Source organism: Grus americana, chromosome 9 (genome assembly GCF_028858705.1).
Source record: "Grus americana isolate bGruAme1 chromosome 9, bGruAme1.mat, whole genome shotgun sequence".
NCBI classification, from domain to species: domain Eukaryota; kingdom Metazoa; phylum Chordata; class Aves; order Gruiformes; family Gruidae; genus Grus; species Grus americana.
In genome coordinates this window covers 23515533-23536287 of record NC_072860.1, presented here as the reverse complement: position 1 = coordinate 23536287, position 20755 = coordinate 23515533, and the positions used below count along the sequence as shown (strand labels likewise).

Sequence of the window (20755 nt, the reverse complement as noted above, 5' to 3'; positions counted from 1 at the left end):
GTCACAGAGGAGCTGCTGGGCCACCGGAAGAGGTAGGATGGCATGGGATGGAGGTGCCAAGGCTGCGGGCTGGTCCTTGGTCCCATCGCCAGCTTTGTGCTTTGGCATGGGAAGACCTGCCCTTTGTTTTAAGGGAGTTGGGACTGATGCAGTTGGAGATCAGCAATTTTTCATCATCATGTCTGCGATGTCCATGGGTGGCTGATGAAGGCTTTGGGAAGGGTGGCATATGCTCAGGTCTTGCTGGAGGGATCTACATCCACGCTGGAAAAATTAGTGTGTCCCTCAAAGTGAAGAGAGTTGAGCATGACTGATTCAGACAACCCAGTTCTCTCTTGAGGCACGTCAGGGTACGGAAATTACTTTCTCACTAGCATTGCAAAGAACCTCAAAGGAAGACAGGGCAGCCTTGTCCAGGAATAATTTTAAACTGCTAGAATAATAAAAAAAAACTTAAATATTTTAAATGGTTTAAATTTAAAGGGGGCTGGTGGATTTGTGATGTGCCCAGGTTTAGGTTACTGAGCTGTTCCAGCTGCCTGGGGCTGGGCTGGGACCGGGTCCTCCTGCATGGCTGTCCATTGCCATGGGGCAGCCCAACGTAGCCCTGGGATTTGTACAACCCCTCCTGAGTCACCAAGGGAAAGAAACCTCCACAACGTCTGAAATGAAATAACTCTATAATTGCCGCCATATTCAATTAAAGCGATCATTCGAAACTATTCCAGATGTTTAGGCGAGATCAGCATATTGCTGCTCTGTAGCTTGGAAAACATCCTTTCACTCCACTTGAAGCTATAAAAAAAATCTCATGGATGGAAACCATTTACATGGGGCAGAGATGGCTCGTTTCTGCTCTGCTCCACTAACCTTTGTTAGCTAGCAGCACACAGCGAGAGGGAAGGAGAGTTTTTTTATTTGCGGGCTTTATCTGCTCTCTTTATAATAAAGCTGGGAAACTCAAGGAAGCTGCAGCTCAGAGGGGGCAAGCCCGACTCGGGGAGCTGCAGCCAGGTTTTGGAGCTGCGCAGCTCTCCATCATCAGGCAGTCTGGGTTGGTTTTCCCCGGCTGCCGCCTCCCCAGCTGGCGCTTGCTGCTGCCACCGCATGCTCGTTAGCAACCCCTGTTTGTACTGAAACACTCTTCTTCATTAGGGTAAATTAACTAAAACAGCAATCAAGTCAGAAGGAGAGGCCTAGGTATTTACAGGCATGGATCTTCCTTAGTGTCTGGGTCGGGGCCGAATTATTCCTGATGTAAAGCTGCTTTCTGCTGGCTGTCCCATGCCAGCGGGATGCAGTGTGGTGCCCCCCAGCATAGCCCATCCTCGTCACCCCCCACAGCTCCAGCTTCCCCATACCTCGGCTGTGCTTTGGGATGGCTAATTTGATTTTTCTCTTAATGACTCCCCTCTGACCAGGAGTCCATAGGGGTATCCTTAAGCAAAGACTTCTATTAAAAAATGCTGGGAGTGCAACAAGAAACAGAACATAGATGGTGATAAATGAAAAAAGAGAGTTCCTGGTGATGAATTGATGGAAAGCCAGGCAGGGGCACTTATTAAGAGGAAAAGGTTGGATTTCCTCTGGTTTTCATGGCTCACAGAAGTCATTATTACAGAGAAAAACTTGCTGATGCCCTGGCAGCAGCTGGGTCAGGATGGCCCTGGCACAGGGGGCAGCAGCACCCAGTTTGCTGCAGGGCTTTTTAAGGGGAAAGCCCTCTCCTCCTTGCCCAGGGGAGATGTGCCCCAAGAGATGCAGGGTTGAAGCAGGTTCCTATCAAACCCCGAGGCTGTGCCTGCTGTGGACCTCGGAAAGAGTAATACAGGTGTTCACAGCACAGGAGCAACAGCCCTCAGACCCCCTGCCCGCTCTGCATAGGGGCTGCGTGCTGAGCTGGGCTGCAGCGTCGCCCCTGGGAACAGGGAGCCCCAAAGGCTCCAGGGGGTGCGAGAGGCAGCTCCTGGCAGCAAACCCACTGTGATCCCAGATGAAGGACAAGAGAAAGAGAAAGAAATGTGCTAGCCTGACTTCCCTGCTCCCCCTCCCCATTTTCTTTTAATTACTAGCCCGGTAGCGGTGAGCTACTTGTATGAAGAGACACAAGATACTGAATTTCATTACAGCTCCTACAGCAGGCAAAGAAATGACGTCAGTGGTGCGATGCGGCGGGAGTCAGGCAGCAGCTCTGGTGGCCGCCGACCAGAGGGATGCCTTCTGTCGGGGCTGCTCGTCACGTTAATGTTTTCATTGCGAATGTAATTTGATTTGGAGTTTTATGTGCTTGTTTTTACAGTGTTGATCCCCAGCTGGGCTGCCACTGTAAAAGCTGGCTCTGTCTCCATCATCAGCCCTCCTTAAAGGGATTTAAAAGCCAGGCACAGAGCCGAGAGCGAGGGCTGGTCCCTGCTGGTCCCGGCACCGCTCACGTGGGTCCAGCTTCAGCAATCTGGCCTTGTGCCTTTGCTGTTAATTTTGGGCTCTTTTATTTTTAAGCTTTCCATTTTTACCTCTGCTTCAGCAATTCAAGGGGAGCTGTGGTTAATTTAAACTAAAATTCTTGCTAAACGAAACTAGTGATATATTTCAGGTTTAAGACCAACTTTCTATGTTGCATCAACTGAAAAAAAAAAAAGGGTTCAGGGATTTTTTTCTCTGTGTCTTCATAGCAAAATGGAAGTGGAGGGGTTGAACAGCACTTCTCTGTGTTACTTCCATCCATGTTACTTTAAGTGCTTTACCAACATTAGCACTGCTGTAAGACGGCTCAACATCGTTATCTTCTTTTGACAAATAAGTAAAATAAAAGAGGAAATATTTAATTTGACCGAAGACATAAGACAAGGGTCCCATGCATCCAGAGCCAGCTCCCAGGAGTCCTTAAACTTTGTATTCTAGTCTCTAGTGCAAGAGTCAAAAGAGCATAGACATGTAATCCAGTAAAATAATTAACATGTACATAGAGATTACTCTTCTTGCCCCTCTCCAGCCTTCAGAGGAGTGCTACAGTGTGTTGGTTTAACCACTGTCATCTCTGAGGAGAGACTGGACTGCCTGAATAACCAGGGGAAAGGTGGAGAGAAGAATGGGAGAGGTGTTAAACCTCCAGTTGGTGGGTCCTGTTTCCAAAGCTAAATAGCTACGTTGGTATTTGAGCACCAGTCTTGGGGTACCATGCTCATGGAGGTGAGCAATGAGAAGGCTCAGGTGGCTGGGTACTCACCTGCCCGAGAAATAAATGGGAGCTGAAGTGACACGTGCAGGGGTGAAATTGGAGCCGATCGCAGTGAAGGCCAGCAGATCCCTTGGTATTGGGTTGTTCTAAGTTGCCAGGGTCAATTACGTGCCAACCTCACAAGTAGTTGGTCCAGGCTGCCAGTGTCCCTTGGGATCCTCTGGAGCATCAGACTAGTGAGAAAGAGCTCTAGGGCTGGAGGGATCAGTGTTTTCCTGCTTCCTAGAGGCTGGATGCATTTGGATGTAGCACCTATAGCCCTTATAGCCTGCAGGGGATGGGAACCCAGAGGCATCATTTGCCCTTTCCAAGATGCTCATGGGCATCCCTGCAGGCATGTCCCCTCCCCTTAGACAGTAAATCCACCTTCCCAAGACATCAGGTTTTCTACTGTCCTTCTCCCTTGTGCCTTTAGAAAGCAGTCCTATGCCTGGCACTTTGGGGTTTCACTTGTTTTCTGTCCTTTTTGTCCAGGTACCAATGATTCCTCCTGGTGCAGAGTGGCATAGGACCGAGTGCAGGGTACTTATGACAGATACAACAGGCTGTGAGTGCCGAGCTGTAAATAATGCAATATGCATGAAGTGCTCCATTTGTGTTTGCAAAAAAGCTATTTAATCACCAGAAGGGGAAACAAAACAACAACAACAACAACAAAAAAAAAAAAAGAGAGCGAGCATTACGGAGAAAGAGGTATAATCAATTTGCACATTTCTAAAAAGGTCTAGTTTGTCATTGTTGTCTTGAGATGGCAAAGTAAAAGCCTTAAAAATGTAACGATACTGCTAATGCAGGGAAATGACAAATCAATAGCTGGGTGAGCTGAGCAGGAGATGGGGAACCAGGAACTTCTTGGAACTGCTTTAACAGGCTCCCTCTATGGGAGTGATGAAACCACAAGAAATTAGTAAATTTGCTTCTCCATCAGTAAAATGGAGAAAGGAGCAACCTTACAGAAGTGCATGAGCAGTTACATCAGCTGGGGTCTCTAAGGAAGCGGAAGAGAAACCCATGCTAAAAACTATTAACGCTCCTCTTAGCCGTGCCTTGTTGGAAACAATATTGCTTTGGTACTGGCCCGTGGTCATCTGCAGAAGGACCCTTGTGTCTCTATGCACCTTCAAGTGCTCATTTGTGGTGATTTTAGCACTTGAAGTGCAGATACTGCTACCAATGCTTACGGCTACCAATACGGTCTCCTCCATCCTTTTACGGTCACGAGCCATGGCACGGTCGAATAAATGAAACTCTGAAAGGAAGCTGTGCTCACAGGTCCAGGCGCTCAGGCTGTTTCAAGGACTAATGTGCTGACCTCTGAAATTCAGGCGTTCAAAACACTGCAAGCCAGGCGTCCAGGAACCGAGATTCATCTCGTGCTGGCACGTACCTCTGCAACCTTCCCTCTGGTTTTGATAGTAGCGGCTCCAGACCCTGAGCTGTCACAAGGGGAAAGAGGCATCTTCCTGCTAGGGTAGTGTCTTCACCGGGTGATAGCGAGTTGTCTGGTTGCAACGCTGGGTAGATACTGTTCTAGCAGTTGGCATCAGCAGAGTGCTCGCCTTGTGTTTGCAGCTCTGGGCTTTTCCTTATTTTTTGGGTAATGGGTTATACTTTCAGTAATTACCGCTTTGATGAGATACACATTTTCTGTAACGAATCTCACTGTCAGAGTGGACAAAGGCTGCCTTTGTACCGCTGAAATATTTAGACCTGGGTCACCAGGTCTAGAATTATACTCATTTAAAAACTGTCTTTGCTTTAACAACATGCAGGAGGAAATCTCTGTAATTACTGGGTTGTGCTTTCTTTTTCTTTCCTCTGTAGATCCATACTTTTACACCACAGAATGAAAGTCATTATGGTTTGCTCCAGGCCAGCCAGGAGAGCTTTTTTCATTTGACATAATTCAGAGACTGGCTTATTTATTAATGTGTGAGGCTCTCTAAACAAAATGGATTTTTACTGTTGCGAGACTCAGGCTGATGCATCATTATGACAACTAGTTTCATTTCTGGGTAGCGTTTTGAATTTCAGTGGCAAAAACACAAATTAAATTCTTCAGTAAAGTACCGATTTAACACTTTGGCTTTGTCATCCAAACCAGGAAAAAAAAAAATATGACCTGCATATCAAACACAGGATCTGAAAATTCACTATTTTTAAGCCTCTAATTTTATTTTGAAGATTGCTGGTTTTATAGACATTCCTTTATTCCCCCCTAAGAAATAGGGTTTTTTCTTCTCATTGCTGACTCTCACTTAACAGCACTCTTTCCGGCTCTCTGTAATAATTTAGCAGGAGTCTGAACTGGTCTTTTACGCTGTAAACACATCAGGCTTACAAACACAGTTCAGTTCTTGCCGGGTTTCAAATGCATTTCTCTTTTGTATGTGCGCACGGTCTCATTAATTAGTTATCATGTTCCATCAGCGGTTATACAAGTGTAATTGATTATGCCTCGCTGCCCCGTTTCCATGATTTTGGCTATCAGCTAATTATTGCAGGAGAGGTTCTCACAGAACTACTTTCCTCAGAAGAAGCTGGAAAGACGCATTTATCAATCCCGAGCCTGCTAAAGGCTCCAGAAGAAGCAACGGTAGTATATGCAAATCAATGGGGGTTTTTGCATATGAAAAAGGGAGCCTAGAGCTGTGGTGGAATTTGGCTGGTTGTAACCTGTGTCACAACATTCCTCAACAGAAGTGTGAGGTAGATTCAACGCACTTCCAAGGAAGTGAATAGCGCTCCTGCTGCTTTTATTACATGTTTGGCTGCTTATTCTTATTATTCACTAGGACAAAAAATCCTTGCCTTACATGAGTAATCTTCCTGCATTTCAACACAACCGATTATATGAGTAACGTGAGCACAAGTTGATCAAAGACGACGATTTTGAACAGATTTTCTGTGTTTAGGCATTTATCATCATCAGTCAGGCAAATGCACCGCACCACCTAAGCAGCGTGCAGTGTAACACCTGACATTGTAGCATGAGGGCTTTTTGACATTTGAGACATTTTGATGCCTGAGTTATGAATGCACATCTAAGACTAAATCAGCATCTAGGATGGTACTAGCAAAGCAGAATTAAATGAAGAATTATGTGTTCTTAAAAATGCTAATACCATAAAAATTAGGATATTATAATATTCCTGAGTGATGCACACACACTGCCCAGAGATGTCCTTGTGTAGCAAGGGAATCAGCACAAGCAAACATGCTTACCTTTAGCTTAAAATTTGCTTACCATTGAAGCCCTGGTAGCTAATTGTGTATTTGTTCTTAGCCTCCCTTACTGGTGACACCCCAAAACCCACTTTCTTTCACTAAGACAACACATTTTGTCTCCCAGCTACAGTAAGTGGAGAATCTCCCCATGGGGAGCTGCCCTGCCTGGCAAGCACAACTTGACTTGTGCGCCCGCACACAATTAAGAGCAGAGAATACAGGCACTGAAATATTATTGCTGTAGTTTTTGTGCTGAAGCTCTCAGCCAGACAAACTTGACACATTCCGGCTTTCTGTCTTAATTTACTTTGTACAGAGCTGGTGACTCGAGTTATTAATTGCATATCTCCTGGTCCCTGTTGCTTCCACAGCCGGTTAATGAGTGGAACACACCTGCTGTTGCCCAGGTGCCTTAGACAAGGCGCTCACGTACCCAGAAGCTTCCTGAGCATCTTGCTGTGGGGCTGGAGTGGTGCAAGACCTCTTGCCAATGCTTTCTGCCTGTTCCCAGCCAAGGATGAAGGACAGGCAGGAGAAGCATACATTTCCTTCACTACCAGACTAGGATGTCCAAATCCTACCTGGACACCACCATGGCATTGCTGAGCAGTGCTCGTTGCTTGTTTAGAACAGCTCAACAGGTCCATCAGTAAGACCCGGTTCAATAATGTTCTTAAGCACACACTTAAAGCTAATTTTAATTGTGCTGCTGTGGGTGGAATGTGCCCAGATATGCAAGTGGCATCTAAGCACAGTGGGTGGCTCCATCCTCAGCTTTAAAAAAATCTTATTAAGACCCAGCCTGCACTCTGGGAGCTGAGGACCTGCACGAGGAATGGACCAAACCACCAACTTAGGTCACAGTCACCAACACATATGGCAGCAGGGCCAGTGGCTGCCCTCAAACCTTGCTCACTTGTGGATCAAGCACACATTTGGTTTTTTAAATGCTTACCTGAATTTTCTACACATACACCCCCGTGGACACTTGTAGCATGGCAGCAGTAACCTATTTCCCTATAAGCAGCAAATCACTTGATCCTGTAACCCTGTTCTCTCAGAATTAGGACGTGACGCTTGAAAGACCTGTGCCACAAAAACTCTTCTTCTGTTCACCCGCCAGGTAGATTTAATTTATGGTATCATGTTGTTCAGTAAATTATTGATACAATCGCTGTGCAGAGGAACAGAAACAATAGAGTCACGTGCTGCATGGCTCCACCTCGCTGGTTTTGTTTCGTTAAGTGCCTGGGCTTTGCTCTGACAGTTTTATTGCAGGGAAAAATAGTTTTCTCCTAGGGATGTTCCAGCCTGGTGACAGAAAGGGATGGGCTGCGGTGGCAGCATCGACGCTAGCTGGAGCCAGCCCCGTGCTGATGACCGCATAGTCTAGAGGCAGGGCTGCTCTTCGAGGAGCCAAGGAAACATACACAAGAGAAAAATTGCTCGGTACTAGAAGGCAGTTTCCAGTTGACAATCACAGCTTAGCTACATCTCATTGCTTGTAAATAAAAGATGTTTTAGTAATCTCTGTGGCTCATGGATCTAAGTTAGAATCTGCTCCCATTTACACTGTGGATGGCTTAATGAGTTCAGCAGATTCACCCTGGGCCAAGGTGAGACTCTGGCCAGGTTTTCATATCCATAGGAAGTAGCTTAAAAATGCTTACTGTATTGCTTGACTCTGGATCCTCTTCCATCCTTAGATCTACTGTCTCTCACAGGAATGACAAGGTCAGGAGCGACAATGGCTTTATATTTTATAGGGAGCGCCAATCTGGGAGTGATTTTTTTTAAAAACACAAATGCTACCCACCTGCTAATGGGTTTTTTTGTGTGACATAGGGATCCCACTACCACACATGAATGTAGAAGTATTTGATTCTTTTTTACATTCTTATTTTTAAAATGTCTTAATAATCCAGACCACAACATGTTGGTTAAACATATACATTATGGTGATCTTAATAGCTCAGATGCTCTGAAGGCAATCTTTTGATTATTTGGGGGCTAAGAAGTCTGAGGGACTAAGTATATCCTGTTATAGACTACTCTGTTATCCTTTTTTTTTTTTAATGAAGAGGCTAGGATTCTATTTATGTTTGTCTAAGTTCTTGCCATCCTATTTGCTTGAATGTTGCAGGGCTTCACAGGAAAACCATTAATTCAGCTATTAAGACGTTATCCTGTTGTCATTGAATTTTCTAGAAAAAATCCTGTTGTCTTCAAGGGAAGATGGATGAAATCTTATTATATGCATGTGATTTCAGAACTGAGAAAACAGACTGTCTTGTGCTTCAAGAAGGAAGTAGTGTCAAGTTGGCCTATAAATATATCCTTTAAAATATTTTGGGCTGGAATCCATTCTGATAGGATCCCATCTGAGACTCTGAAGTTTCATAAAGAATGAATTTTCATCATTTTCATATGATCCTAAAAAATTAGAGAAAGGTAAGATATGTCTCAACTTAAGAGTCATGACTGACTCCCTAAGAAAAATGACTTACATTTTAAATTGCTTCACTTTACTGCAATATAGACAAAGAGATTCTTTTTAGGGAGAGTTAATTAATGAAACAAGTTAGAAAATTACAGGATTTAAAATATAAGTTGGTCTGTCATTTGTTCTGCTTTTGGTATGTGGTCAAAAATCCCACCTGCTGGGAATGTTGTTCGTGTCTAGAGGGGAGGCTGGGGCACTTGGAAGCAAAGTTGTAAATCTCTGTGCCTAACTTGGGGAATTAAGGACTGAAGGTACCATTAAGTCCACCAAGTTAATTTTGTCTGAATCGCAGGCCATTAGCTTCCAGGCAATTACTCCTGCAGGGAGCTCAATGACTTGCTTTGGCTAAGTTGCATCTTTTAGGAGGACATCGAGTCTTGACATAAACAGATGGAGAATCCAGCAGGTTTTCCGATAGCTCCTTCATCAGGTCATCAGCCCTCCACTGTTAAAAAATGTGATCCCTCACTTAAATCAGAATGTTTTGGCTTTAGTATGTCGGAACTAGTTCATGTTGTGCCTTTCTTTGGCAGACAGAGGAATAACTCAGTGCCTAGTAATTTCTTTCTGCAGAGGCTCTTAGATTCAAGAATCCAGTCACCTACCACCCTTCTTTTCAATGAAGTGAAAAGGTGCTCAGGTGCTATACTTCCTCCATTGTAAGGGCTTTTCTCTGGTCCGTGACAGGCTTTGGCCTTTCTTTCTTTCTTTCTTTCTTTCTGTCTTTCTTTCTTTCTTTCTTTCTTTCTTTCTTTCTTTCTTTCTTTCTTTCTTTCTTTATCTTCCAATTTTATTGTCATTTTTGTTGATGTCTGCTGTATTCTAGCCATCTCAGTTTCCAAGGGCTGAGGTAAAATTTCCTTCCTACATCTTTTCTTACTGAGCAGCAATTGAATGAAGATTTTTTTTCCTGGGTCTTGTTCAATGGCTTGTCCTATTGCAGATATTGCCTCCATCCTGTCTTCTCAAATATGTACTGTACATTTGACTTTACTTTGAGAGGACCTGAGATTCTTTGTCAGCATCATTTACTACTCATCAGTCTCTGTTTTGTTGGCAAAGTTCAGCACCTTTGACAGATGAAAATGCGAAATGGCACTTGGGCCTTGGATCTATGCAAGAACCCCTTACTTGTCTGTTCTCTTGCAACAAGGATTCCCCATGGAGCAGTACGTTTCAGGAACAGATAATTAGTTTAATCTAGGTAACTTCTCACTCTTGTATTGGTTTTGGCTTGTTTGAGGGTTTTTGTTTGTTTACAATATGTTGTTCAACTACGGTAAGTCATATGCCTTAGCAATGTGTACCAATAAAATGAACACATGTAAATATCTTTAGCAATCAGACTTTCAGTCTCATGACAGTTTTTGGGCAATTAAACAAATGCTTTGGCATGCTAAAATGTACTTGCCTGCTACTTAGGGACAGTGGAAGGATTCATTAGTTAATATGCTAGATTAAATCAGACATGGCCCTTTTGAGCTGCAAGTCTTCTCTGGGGTCCACCAGTGTAATACTGCTTCCTATTCCTCCCCGGAGTCTATGTCGATTTATGAAGCTCTATATTAGAGCTCTCTAGGTACAGCCTGTGGCAGGAAGGCACTAAGTCAATCTGTATAAACTAACATTTAATAGGCTGCAAAACCTGAGCTGGAAAGCAAATTCTGAGAAAAGAGATTAGGATTTTCAATATGGTGATGCTGAAGCACACCTACCCGGGGCTGGGGCGGGCGGACGGTTGGTATTAGGCAGTTCGAAAATACCCGTGTGGAATCAATAAACAGCACCCAGTCGGGGGTGACGTAAAAAGGAAGCTAACTCCATTACCGGGATCTAAGTCAGAGGGAGTTTTGCAGGCGCCGGAGGGAGGACGGAGCCGTCAATCCGTGGGTCCATGTGCGTGGGCCAGCCGCGTCCGTGGGGGGAGGCCTCGGCGGGGGCCGCCTGCGCCCGGGGCCGCCCCGTCGGGGCTTCAGCACCGCGGACAGCGTCCGCCCGCACGGCGCTACCCGGCCCCGCACGGCCCCACGCGTGATCCGGCTCCAGCCCGCGGCCCCCGCCCGCCACCAGCACCCTCCCGTGCCGGCCCCCCGGCGGGTCGAACCTGCCCTCGTGTCCTTGCCCGCCTCCCTCTGGGTTTCTCTTCTGCTCGGATTTATTTTCTGCCTTTTGCCCCCCTGCCCGCAGCGTCCCGACCTTCCCCTCACGTGTTTTGTGCGGTAACCTGTAGCGAGAGCTGTCGCTTCGGTCAGGCCACCCGGTATTTCTCCTCTCACTCTGTTTTTTCCCTGTTCCCTATCAATCCCGCGCCGCCAGCCCTGATGCTTCCACCTCCTCCCCTCCGCCGAGTGCCCCGACACTTTGTAAACACGGGGCCGCAGCCCGGCCGGGGCAGGGGGATGCCCAAGCGGGCTGGGGTCCCCCGGGGACGGTCCCCCGTGGCCCGGAGGAGCTGGGGTGCCCCCCTTGCCGCGCCGGCCCCGGGCGGGGCAGAAGCCGACCCCGTGTGCGTTGTGGGGGGAGCCACGGCCGCCCTCACCCTCCCCCGCGGGGCCCCCGGGCCAGACCTCTCCCGGGCTCGCAGCCGGGCCCCCGCACCCCGGAGAGGCTCCGAGCCGCTCCCCCCGGGCAGGAGAGTGGCAGCGCGAGGAAGAGCCTTCCCCCCCTCCTCCCTCCATCCCCCTTCCCTTCCCCTCCCCGGGACACTCACCGCCGGGCGCAGAGGGCAGCGGGCGGGCGATGCTGCGGAGCTGCCGCGGGCGCGCACCCCGGCGGGGGCGGCTGCGCTGCTGCAGCCGGCGGGGGGGCTGCGCTGGGCACCGCCGGCCCCGGCTCCCGGCCGCGCACGCAGGGCGGAGGGAGGAGGGAGGAGGGAGGAATGGAGGGAGGAGGGATGGAGGGAAGGAGGAGGGCGCTGCAGCTCCTCAATTATTCAGCGCTTCCCCCTCTCTGCGCTCTCCCCGCCTGCCGCATGTGACCGCCCGGCAATACCCACGGGTCGCGCCGAGCCGTGCCGGGCCCGGGAGACTTCCCTGCGCGGGGCTGCCACCCCCGCGGCCGCGTCCCCACCCATCGAGTCCTCTCTGCCTGCCCAAGTGTCCCCAGAGCTGCGGGCGGCCTCCCCCAAATTGCCCGGCTGCTGAAAAATAACTCTCCTGGCTGCCTCCTCCAGAGCAGGGTTTTCCTCACCCCAGGGACAGAGGGTGGGGAACCCCCACTTTGTTTTCTCCTTGAGCCACACTGTGAGATTTGGGTGCTAATACTGTAATCCTGGAACAGGCAGAATTAGGACTAAAATAATGCCTCATGTATTGCAGCTTGCCGTGTTGTCCAGCCTTCTGCGTGACCTGGCTGGGAGGAGTTAGATATCATGAGCAGGATATATTTTATATTTTATATCCATAGCTGCTTTTGACGATAGCTGGGATTTATGTTCAAGATTAGTCCTTATTTTTCCTTTTTGCATTCTTATTTTTTGATTCTTGCTATTTGGTTTCCTCTAGAAGCACTCCCTCTCTGTATCTGTATTCTTACCATTTTGACACCAAATCCACAATGGTTTCATCTCCAGTGATGTCTGGCAAGGGTAAGATTTCAGGGTCTGTTACAGCTGCATGCTATAACTTCTAACGGGACCCATTCCCAGATGTGAGGTGTGCCTCAAGTGGGGAGAAGGTATTTATTCTCTAAACACTGAAATAAATATCTGCTGACAGAAATGAAAGGTGTGATCCTTCAGGTTTGGTTCAGTTCAGGAAACCGATGTTTGCCTAATGTGAATGACCCTGACAGGAACTGCATCAATAGTGGTGACCTTCTGGGGACCTGCAGACAGCAACACTGCACAGATAAACCTAGCCAGGATGTCCTCAAGCCTGGCTTTGGGCAGGGTAGCGGACCACACATCATCTCTGATTTCCTTTCCAGCCTTGATTTCTGTGGTATTTTTTGTGGCTTTCCAGATGAGTGCCATCACTTTCCCAGTTTTTTACCAGACTCCTTTCTCTCTCCAGCTTAGCTTTACCTCCCTTTCTCCCCTCTCTCGCAGCAGTGTCTTTGCAGCCCCTCTCTTCCCAAACAAGAAGAGAAAAGACCTTTTGCAGGTTATTGCTGGTCAGCAGAAGGTGTCATCACAGGATGACACAATGCTCTGTTCCCTTCCTGCCGCTCTGGCCAGCACACATCACACCATACAGCACACAGCAGAAAAAAGCCTCACTGGAGCCAAAGCACAGCCAGCTGATTACCCTCCTCACAACCAGAAGTTTTGAAACCCTGTTTTTATTCTTTTCTTTTTTCTTTGCCTGTAAGCAACACAGAGCTGCAGCTGCTCTCCTGTCTCTGTCCCATTGCTTCCCATTTGGTTGTCGTTTCTCTTCTCATTCACTGGCTTCCCCCAGCTGCTTTTGCTCAGTCCATGGACGCTAGATGCAGCTGTGGATGGCTGATCTCGGGAGCTTCCCTTTGACTAAACCTGAGCAAAAGAGAAAAGCTTCTCCATTTGCTATTGCATCTTGTTTCACAGCATTTTTAAGACCGTGGTGGACTCTAGCTGATAGCACCGCCAGCCTTTTGCGCTCACATCTGACACCTTTGTGGCTGTGGAGTGTGTGAATAAAGGACATGGGGCGGGGGGGTGTTTCTGAAATGATTGTCAGTGTGGCCAAGTTATAATGGGACTTACCTGTGTGTGTGGGTTCAGAGTCATTCGAGACATATTTACTCCTGGGGCTGACGTACCAGCGTGTGGGATACCCGCGGGCTGGTGCTCTCAGCACATCTGGCCCATTGGTATCAGCAGAGAGGGGCTTTTGTGTCCCCTTAGTAGCACCCAAGTTTGTACAAACCGTTGTGTGATACCACCATACCACCCCTGCCTTCCACCTTCCCTCTACTGCTCAGACCTCTTGCTCTGGCAAACTTGGCTGTACAACAGTTTTCCAGACTCTGTTGCAGTCCAACCTTGATCAATTTTTTTATATATTTGCTTCTGTTTTACGCAGTGGTGCCTACAGTTAGCTACCCGAAACAACCTGCCACCACTGTGAGTAATACAAGGCGTAAATGTTTTGTCAGAGGCTCACTTAAGCTCTTTCTCATTAATCCTTACCCTGTTCTCATGAGTTTTGTAACTTCCAGTCTTGCAGGAAGATGAATTTCTGCAGCTGCCCCTCTAATGGCGCTCTTCAAGTTGATTAAATGCGAGTCTGTCATCTAGATGAAGAACTGGATGAGGTCAAGGTACCCTCTAGACAAGTTCCATCAGCGACATCACCCTCAGATTAGAGTGAAGTTTCCTGTAACAGCCAAGAACACAATGATACTTTTGTGGCAGAATTTCCTCTGTCCCCAGGCACTGCCTAGTTTCTAGACCAAAATAATTTCTGCCCATTTTTCTGTGACAGCGAGTGGCCATCTGACTAGTCATTTAAATACTTAATCCTGTTTTGAATTTGACCAGGGCTTCAGCCTCACTAACACCTTATAGCAGGGATCTCCACCAGCTGCTATCTCATTATCCCAGCTATTTTGCTTGCCAGCTTCAAATATGGCCTTTCCAATTTCATGGGACATAACTTTCGTTTTTGTAACTCTGAATACACATGCGCAGAAGCTGCTCAATTGATTTTCTTTCTTCCTTTTATTAAAATGTTTGTTTACTTCTCTCATAATCCCCTCATACTTGTCTCATCCGTGACTAATTAATCGTGCCATTTAAATACCACGGTTCCTGCAGTTTTCTGGGCTATTTTGTTATCTGCAGATCTTTTTACCAGGACAGCCAATACATTCTTGATCTGCTGGCTTCCAAGTCCCTCCAGGGCCTCCAGCATCCTCACCTCATGGGCCCCCTTTCCCTTCATGAAACCTCCTCAGAAAGGAAAGGCTCATCTCTAATTCCTTTATTTTGCTGAGTCTTCCTAAGTGTTATTTCTCAAAATGTTTTGCCATCATCAAAACTGACTAATGGGCTGTTGAGGAGAGATCGCTTGGGTTCCCCTTGGATTTACATTGGGCTCCCAACCTGTGTGCTTGGTCATCCCATCACATTTTTGTTGGTTTTCAAAGGCACACTGATTTGGGTTACGTTTCCAAAGAAAAAGCTATTTGAAACAAATGAAGTTGTAGAAGAAAAACTATTTTGGGATCAAATCAAATTCTGATCAGAAAGTGCATTTGAAATTGGCATAAGAATTGAAAATTATTAACTATTTCCAAATTTTTGGTCCCGAACTCCACTGGGCACTAACAAGGAGAAGCCACAGCATCTTTCCCTTGCCATTTCTGTGTCCGTGTGCGCTGACTGCAGTCCCTCCACCAGCTCCTGTTAGAGAAGCGGGGCTGAAGGCACGGTCTCCTTCACACTCTTATCATTTAGTGAAGGTGGTTGGAGAGTGTCAGCTCTTAGGAAAGATTGATATTTCATAGAAAAGCACTACTTTTGTCTGCAAGCACCAGGCTGCACAGGGACATCTTATTAAGCAGCCACTGGGACGTAGCGATGGGAGCTGGTTAGACCTCCACCTGCTCGCTCTGCATGTCCGGTAACTCGTGTCCGTGGCTTTGGCAAGTGTTCTCACTCTGATTTGGTCTGGGGTGTCACAAGACATCTCACCGAACAGCAGTAGCTCCCTGACACCCAGTGCAAAGTTCACTTGACGATGTCTCTGAGCAGAGACCAGATGGAGCCCTGCAGAAGTGCCGGTATTTTTAGAAATGTGGCCAGAACGCTTGGCCACTCTTTTTCTTTCTTTTGCTGAAACCTCACTGAGTACCCTTTAGAGGTCAAAGTGATGGAAGCATTAAAGTAGGAGGATAAGAAGAGGGATTAATCTTCCTGCATCATCTCCTGTTGATGACTAGCGCTGTGATGAATACCAGCACAAGGAAGGCTAGTCCTGTAATTAAAGCCCTGCCTTGAGACTTAGAAAACCTCACTCAAGTTACTGGCTCTGCGACAGGTTTCCTGGGCGAGCTTCATTGTTCTTTGCAGTCCCGATGCTGTGAAACGATAGTGAACATATTGCCCAGTCTCAGCGGGTGTGTTGACTGCGTAGGCTGTCATTTCTTGGGGTGAGGGACTGTTTCTACGTGCTTTATGGGACCCTGACCTCACTGGGGCAATTTGGCTCGGCAGATGCAACTAGCTGGGCAGATGAAAGCAAGCCCCTTGAGTGGTGAGCTCTACCTCCCTCCTCTCTGACCCCATGAAGTCTCACCTTGATGCACAGGGACTGCCAGCCCTGATACAGCTGGGCAGGGAATGAGCCCAGCGCTCACAGGGCACCCTCTTCATTATTTAAATTACTTGTTTGCAGCGGAACTGCCCATGGGCTTAATTTCTGCTTAGGGCACAGGAAAGGGTTAATCTGCCCTGCTAAGCAGCATCTTGGACAGGTTAAAAGAAAACAGCGGTGTGGATGTTTCTCATAAACCCGTATCAAGGGTGCTTTCCCCTGTGTGGGAGGGGAACCTCAGTGGTGTGGAGGTATAAACAGAAATTGGGGTAAAATCCCAGCACAGCGAAGCCTGGGCATGCTTTACCGTTTGATTTTACCCAGCTAAGATTTTTCCCAGGCTCGCTCTTTCTTTCTCAGTATCCTCTACGCCAGGTCGAGTGGAGAAGACAGGTAATGCATCCATCAGACACGTTCTCTGTTTAGATAGAGATGGGGTGACTGAGCGTTAAAGAAATCCCTTTCAGAGCCATATGAGAAGGTACAGCCCAAGTCTGGTTCCAGCATGAGCTGTGGCCTCTCCCCTGGCTGGAGCTTGTCGCTGGTGCCTGCAAAAGCAGCGATGCCCTTTGGTGGTGCCATCGCTGTCCCCAGTGTGGAGCTCCCACCGGCACCAAACCAGCTGAGTTATCCTCGGTCACAGGCAGATAAAGACCCGTGTGATGTGGTCAGGGGCTGCATGGGGTGGGGGATACGTGTGGGGACACCCCACCTTGGGGACAGGGAGCTGCAGTCCCCGGTGGGGCTCCCCTTCCCATGCTGGGACAGGGGCTGCAGGGCTGCAGGCGTGCCTTTGGGGGAGGCTGGGATAAAGCAGCCGCCAGCGAGAAGGGATTAAATGATTCAGTGTTTGGAGGCTGCTGTGTTATTTAAAGGATCACACACTATTTTTTTTTTATCCAGAGAAGACTGCTTTTAACAACAAACCAGGCAAAAACGTGTTTGTTGTCTTCTCATTTCCTTCATCGCAGGGTTTAACATTAATGCTTCGGGCCACCGTGTAGCAGATAAGTATGACCTGTCCGTCCAGGTCACACCACGTATGCCATGACAATTATGTCTTAATCAAGTGAAACTTGATGTATTGCTGAGTATCATTTTCCACTGTCCTGCAGGTGGGTTTAGCTCTTCTGGCTTTCAGTTAAAGTAACAGGCGTGCAGCTGGTGGCAGGATTTGGTCTTAGTTATCTGTTCCAAGAGTGACAGATAGAGTACCATAGCACAAAAATGATACCAGCGCAGGCTCGTTTGATGGATTTATTGGCGGATCACATGCAGGACATGACTCTGGATGTAGAGTCACCACTGGGTAACATCTCTGACTGTGTTAGGAATGAGTTTGACTCCCATTGGGTGCTCCCTGGAAGAGCAGCACCTTCTTGATGTCTTGAAGCTCTCCAAAAGCTGCCAGCCACCTTGGGTTTGATGCAATGTGCAACACATGATCTGTATCCGTTGGCACTGCCCTGTTCTGGCGGTTCAGTGCTTACTCCAGAGCAGTGTGGCGCAGTGTTTGCCACCCCTCGCATGCCCTGTAAAGAGATGCCTCTCAAGCTGAAGAGGATTGCTTGGCATAACCATCTACTTGTCTCAATAAATCTGTGTTTCTAGCAGGAGCCATGCTGGGCTAGTTTTAGGCAGAAACTTACTGTATCAGTAAAGAGCTGAGAGAGAACAATTTTCTTTGGTATAGGAGCAGGTGCTGTAAATTGCTTTGTTAAAAGCATGCTGGTACTTCAAAGCCAAGGCTTTGACAAGAGGATGCATCTCATAGCCTGGTTTACCTGCAATGAGCATGTGTTGCTGCAGGACTTCTTGTTCTGGGAGCCTATTGGGGGCTGACTTGCTCTGCTGTGATGTTGCACATACCAGACTGTGTCGATCTCCATCGCTTTCCCTTGTTGCCTCTCTTGGCCCCCATCCTGGACTCATTTCAGCTCCCCATCACCTGCATCTTTGCTGTATGTGGCTGGCAGAGCGAGGCTCTGGGTGGGCAGTGGTACCCCCCGTGCTGCACAGAGGGCTGGGGAGCATCCACAGGACCAGCTTACTCTCTGCTACGCTGCCCACACACAGGAGAAGCTGTTTCTGTTGTCCTCAGTAAAAACAGCATTAGGCCACAGTATTTGTTTTGGGTTTGTACACAAATAGCTTACGCGCTACCGCTGGGAGCACCAGGTTAAAATTAATGGTCTTCAGAGTATTTTAGCGTTTACTTGCCAAATTTTACTCAGACACTGAACTATTTCTGCTTGAATAAAAAGAAAAAAACAAACAACATTTTTTTTTCTGGGGGAGGAAATAAAGAAAAATATGTGAATGCTTCCTTGGCATTTTAACTGGCTGCTTGATTTATCCATCACGCTGCTAATAATGGACGGGGCTTTGACCATCCCGGGGTTTGAAAAAAGGCTGCTGTTTGTGTGAGTGCATTTGCTTTGCATGCAAATAAGAGGGTTTATTGTCTGTTGTTTGTTTTGCACAAAAGTGTAGTTTTTTGCGTGTCCAGAATAACCACTGTCGTCCCAAGAGCAGACCTTGCAGGAAAGGCAAGGTTTGTGAACATCCCACAGACTGAAACTAAGTGGCATCAGCTATTCAGCAGGAGAGCACTGCACGTCTGCTCCAAAACTGGCGGCACTACAGAAAAAGAGAGGACTATATTGATCTGATAGTTTGTTGTCATTGACGTTTCTATTGATCTGCTTTTCCCTGATGATTTCTTACTGCTAAAGCCAAAGGGCAGTGTTGGGAAGGGTCAGCACTGAAGGCAAAAACGTTACCCAGTTGAAACCATATTGCAGTTTTCCTCGGAGTAAACGCGACTTCTCAGTTGAAACTCATCCAAGATATTTCAGTTAGGTCATTCCAGGTCTGCTCAACCTGATTTTGTATCTCAGCTGAAGGACGATGAGCCAAAGCCTACACCTCTGAAGTCACCATGGATTTAATATCGTAATGCAGCCTTGGCTGAGCGCTGCGTGAAAGAGCAGAGTGGCACGGATTGAATTACCTGCAGCATTAGCTGAAACCGCCTGATCGAGAACCGAGAACCGCAGGGCCTGGTGCAGCTCAGCTTTCAGGGGAGATTGATAAGATCATAGCCTGTGGTAGCACAGTTTTAGGTTTTAATTTGGTATTCATTATATCATTATCAGCTATCAGGGTCCCGGCTCGCTTACGAGCTGCTAATGGGATCTCGAGCGGTGCGGCTGCCGGCTCCGCTGGCTTTGGTGCAACGACTTGCCACGTGTCGGGTCTCTGGTGTAGGTACCCATGGCACGGAGCAACCATCCTTGAATGACCCTCCTTTGACACATGGGGGTGTGCTGCCCATGAGAGTACCCCAAAAAATGCTTTAAAAATAATGTAAAAGAAGGAACATGAACCAGATGGTTTCTCTAGAAAATGAAGATTGGATTTTCAGTTAGTCTGTGTATCTTTTAGTAACTTAAAATAGCCTCCTTTCTGTTTGTTGAGGCAAATAAGACAAGACATTAATATGCACATCCTAGCAGTAAATAGGTTTCAAGCAAGCTTCTGCAGTGCTGGGGGAGGATATTAGGACAGCGTGTTTTTCATCACTGATGTGCCAGTTAGTATGCAAAAAGATTCTGCTCTTACAACACAGGGACAGGATTGGAAAGTTGAAGAAAAAATAAGTTTTTCCACTAGTATGTAGACAGAAAAAAAAAGGTTGATCCAGAATGCAAAACAAATAATAGTATCGCTTCTAATTCAGTTAGATCTAAAGCAAAAAAATACACATTTTGAGGAATGGGTTTTGGGGTCGGCCAGGTATAGACACAATGTAGCTCCTGAAATCAGGTGGATTGTACATAAATGAAATGCTGCTTATGTTGACCCATTCTGCTTTTAAAAAATTATTATTTATTGCTATTTTCCTGGCCCTTAACTTTACAAATTTATAAATACAGGCTTTTAGAAATTACATCTCGTGGAAAAATCCACTGGGCTTTTCCACAGAGGAGTTAATGGCTTTTATGAAAAGGTTTACCTAATCTGAGGTGATGTTTTCAGTCTCATGAAACCAGTGCTGAACGGAGCTCAAAACGAGTGCTGAAGAAGGAGCTGGTGCCATCTCCTCTGCGCAGAGCACACGGGAAAATGAGGAGTTTTGCTTTGTTTCCTGCTTTTGGGTACAGTAAGGTAGATTCCAATTAAAAAGGAGGAGGAGTGAATGAGTAATTTTGTAATGTATCCAGTCAGCAAAAGAGAAACGAACACATCAATTAGAGAAACCAGATTAATTCTAGGGGTGCGTTGTCGCTGCCCACATAAAGCATTGACAGCCCGGCTTCTGCTCAAATATACCCTGATAAACCCAGGCAATAACTGATCTATATTTACCTTCTTGATTTATGAGAACAGAGATTAGCAAGGACTCTGAAGCAACTGTGATTCAATCACGTTTCTCACGGTTTATACAACTCCTGGTTAGAAAATGACCCGTGTTGCAGGCAGGGGAGGAGGCAAGGGAAAGTCCTCCCTTCCATGCCATCTCCAGCTCCTCGAGGGGGATGTAAG

General features: G+C 47.0%; 1 protein-coding gene across 3 annotated transcripts in view; it reads right to left on the bottom strand.

The window, feature by feature from the left end:
• The window catches only part of SLC7A14 (solute carrier family 7 member 14), a 34334-nt gene extending 22481 nt beyond the window's left edge, over positions 1 to 11853 (bottom strand). For all 3 annotated transcript variants that reach the window (XM_054836009.1, XM_054836008.1, XM_054836007.1), the window contains exon 1: positions 11680 to 11853. The gene's annotated coding sequence lies outside the window, so the exon portion shown is untranslated. The remainder of the gene's footprint in view (positions 1 to 11679) is intronic.
• Between the last annotated feature and the right edge of the window lie 8902 nt (positions 11854 to 20755).